The 3915-nt window shown below is 46.1% G+C and overlaps 1 long non-coding RNA gene across 1 annotated transcript; it reads left to right on the top strand.

The window, feature by feature from the left end:
* The first annotated feature begins 1636 nt into the window (after nt 1-1636).
* Nucleotides 1637-3633, top strand: LOC115601556. The gene is made up of 2 exons (XR_003989386.1): nt 1637-2054; nt 3184-3633. It is a non-coding gene; the product is annotated as an uncharacterized LOC115601556 (long non-coding RNA).
* The last annotated feature ends 282 nt before the right edge of the window (nt 3634-3915 follow it).

Here is a 3915-nt window from a genome sequence, read left to right as displayed (position 1 = left end):
GGGAGGTGTTGCTCCGACAGGACATGGGAAGTTTCCTGCTGCCTCCAGGGACATCTTTACTCCTCAGAGGTCCCTCTGTTAGCATGCAAGGGAAGAGGCTGTTCCCAGTGCAGCCTCCTGAACTCTGGGATTCATGCTTTTGGGGTCAAACCCGCTTTTCTCCAGACCTTTCTCTGGTGATGGGAGTTCGCAGGGCACTATAGTGCATGGCACTTTGCTTAACTTTCCCGCTGGTGGAATACACAAAGTGGTAAGTTATTCATCTTTCAAATGTGATCTAAATCCTAAATCCTTGCTAATCCTTGTATCCATAGCACAAAACCATACAAATGACAAGATGTGCAGAGATTCAGCTCATTAGGAAGAGGCAATTATGTAGCCAACCGCAGCACTGGGCAGTGGTGGGTAAAACTCAGATGTTTAATTTGGTGTGGAAAAAAATAAGGTTCAGAACTTGTATTGTCTAATTCCCAAATTTACAAGCCTGACAGATATATCGGGGTACTGCTAGAACGAATGACTTCTGGTTTTAGCCAGAATATAAAGTCTCTGTGTTAGCATAGCCCTCGCGTTTCCAGTCCTGGGCGGCTTTCAAGTGGGAAAAGGGAGACTTTTAAGATAAGCTGTAAAAATCATAGCAGGAAGGTGGAAATTGTATGATCTCTTCTGGCTTCATAAAACAGCCAGTGCCAGATGGATCTGGGCTATGGGTATAATCTAATTCCCATACTCCTGTTTCCTTCTACGGAATTTCTCCATATCACAAAATATTTCTGTAAGGCAAATGGCTGTACAGGATTAGGTGGAAAAGATTAAGCACAGTAGAAAAGCAAAGAAAAGCTTGATACATTCAAAGTATCTTTCATGATTTCAGAAGCCTTTCCCTATCCCTTCACTTGGTATTACTGATGGATGCAGCCTATCTGGAAAATGGACATGCTTACGTTACTATATAGAGTGGGTTTTGAGTGAGTCCTAAAACATTTTAACTTATCCATCAATTGATTATATTGTCATTGCTACATAAGACTACTCAGCATAGAACATCTATTACTGGGGCTCCGATTGAAACATTGCCCTTGTTGTGCGGAACTATTTAACTTTGTCTCTTTGAAATGAAATGTGAAATGTTTCTTATCTTGCAGAAGACAGATTTACTCTCAGCCTTTTGAGAAACAGGTAGATGAATCTGGAAACATTTCCTTTAGCAGGTACATACACAGGTGCTGAATTTTCACCAGTAAGGCTTCATTTCTCCTTCGGCTCCAGTGCAATGTAATACGATCTGGTGCCAGGCAAAGAGTGAAATGCATGTGACCTTCTGCAGACACTTCCCATTTTTGTGGCTTCGACAAGCATGCTCGAGGGCTACATGGGAAAAGGTCGAGGTTTGGATTTATTTTATTTTTTTTTTTCCCCTTTCCCTCCTCCTCAAAATTTAGGTTATTAGAAACTCCCAGCTCCGATAGTTTAGGAGCAGGGGCTGTTGGAAGCCCAGCCCTCGGCCTGGAGTCCTCCACCCCCCTCCCGCCGCGGTGCCTCGTCCGGAGCCGGCGGCGTCGCCGCCGCTGCCTCCCGGCGCTCGCCCCGCCGCCGCCGCTGGGTGCCAGTGCAGCCCGCGCCTGCCTCTCTGTTGCTGTCTGCAGCTTCTTCCTACTCGTCTTTCCCCCTTGTTCCTGCTTCTTTTCCTCTCACTTTTCTGCTTCTCCCTGCCCTCCATACAAGTACCAGGATACTCAGTACTGCCGGCCCACCCGTGCGGCTCCTGCCAGTCGTGAAGGCTGCAGGCTGTCCCGACCGGTAGCGCCTGGGCGGGTGTTCAGGTTAAAGCGGAGGCGAGGCAGCACAAACAGTGAAGACACTGAGCCAGGCTTCCTGCGATGAACGGTTTGGCAATGTCTGAATCTGTCTCTTCGCTGTGTTTTTGACCTGGAAATCGCGGGGAGGGAAGTGGGGCTGGCAGCAAGAAGAGAAGACCCTGCTCCTGCGGACCTCAGCGGAGCGGCTGCTCTTTTCCACATTGGGGTGTGTTTTTCCCACCCTTGCAAAGCACGGTTAGTGCTGACAGACTGTGTTGAGCTCTGGCTGGATGCAGGAGGGAAGGATGACTGCTCTGTAATTCGCATGAGTTGTCCCTTCCTGCAGAGCTCCTGGGACTGGAAACAACAAAGGGTGGGGACGTGGTTGAAGGGGATAGCTCAGATCAGTAGAAAAAGAGTTAAGTTTTCAAAGGAACCTGGAGCTGTGGCTATGGGAGCACGCTGCTACCTATCCATAGTGCTGAGCATTTGTGACTAATTTAGTGCAACATCTTTGGTTTCACCAGAGGAAGAATGAGAAGCACCTCTTTCTGAAAACCAGCTCCCTTTAGGTTGTTTCAGGTTGGATAGTTCAGAAATCAGCTGTATATATCAAAAGGCAAAATTAGGCTGGGAAACAGTAGATAGGGATTCCTAAAGAGTTTGTGAATCTGTGATGGTAGTTTATTTCTTCTATAGCACTTTCTAACCAGCAACTTCACAGCTGCTGCTGCACTAGTGTCTGTGATGCCGAAAAGTATCTTCACCTCCAAGAAAAAATTTAACGAGCTACATGCAAATAAACTGCTCTTCTCATGTAGCACAGAGAACTCATAGTAGAATAGGAAAATGAAGGCACAACCCCCAAGTCCTCCATGCCATTGGCTACATAGAGAAATGCATAAAGATAACCGTTAGCACAGCTATATCGAGATATTTAGCCTAGATTATAATGCTAGGTGGTCTTCTGAAAGTTACTGCTTCTAGCTAGCACTTTGATAACCCTGAAGCTAGGGAACATGAAGCTGCTGTACAAAAGCATCTCCACACTCCTGGAAAATTTTCCTCCAATAGATAATATGTTTGTTTATTTAGTTATTTATTTATTTGTTACCAAATTGCACAGCCTGAACAGAGGATAGTTTTCAGTGCAAAGTTGTGTTTATTCTGCAGACTGAAAGCCTGGAGCCTGCCATCACTAAAATGGCTGTAAATGTATCCTAATAATGCTAAGGACCATAGATGGGCATCAGGAGGAGCCCAGGCTTTAAAAAGAAGCCTGTCATTAGGGCATCATTTCTCCAGAAGCTGTCACGAGCACTGTGTCTTTTGAATGGTTCCTGTATAGAAGAGTAAAAAACATGTCATTATTTTGTATTCGCAGAGAGCCAAAAGGAGGCAGTCCACTCCAGGCTGCCTTCAGAAGCAAAGATCCTGCAATCAGCAGCAACAGTGCGGTGAGAGATGGAGGAAGACGTGAAAGAGGAAGCAGAGAGCTGTGAATGATGGAAACTAGTTGGGTGTGGATTTAAAAAATGCCTGTGGGAATGCCTGTTGGTGGTGCCTGTATGACAGAAGCAGGTGAAATTGGGCATGTGCCTGACAGCGTGAAGTCATCACCTCCATCTCATGGACATCCTACTCTAAAGGGTGAAGGCAAGAGGTGGAAGGGGAATGGGTAAGCAGCAGAAAATGAAGTTTAGGCACAGCTCCCCAGGCTGGTGATCTTTCCATGAGGGCACAGGGGAGGGTGTGTGAGGAGGGAGGAAAGTCTTGTATACCTGGTCTGTTGAGCCTTGAGTTTCAGCCCTCTGAATAAACAAGCAAAATTCAATCACCTTGGTCTGTTGAGGTACTTTAAATTTCCCTTGCCTCTCCTCAAAGTGAAAGCCTTCATGCAGAAAGCAATGTTCTCTCTACCTGTATTTTCCCCTGCAGAGCCCGAGCCTCTTTTCAGCTCTCCCTTTTCTTGCTTTGCCCAGCCTGTCTCCAGTGTGTCAGCATGCAATAGCCATTTCCAGGAAACACCACATGCATTAAGTGTTTAAAAGCATCACGTTCTTTCCAGTTAGCATCCAAATAATGCTAATTCTAATTTCCTGCCTAATTCTGTTTC

Source organism: Strigops habroptila, chromosome 2 (assembly GCF_004027225.2).
Source record: "Strigops habroptila isolate Jane chromosome 2, bStrHab1.2.pri, whole genome shotgun sequence".
Taxonomy (NCBI): Eukaryota; Metazoa; Chordata; class Aves; order Psittaciformes; family Psittacidae; genus Strigops; species Strigops habroptila.
Note: the sequence above shows the minus strand (reverse complement) of the source record. Positions and strands in the feature narration are given on the sequence as shown.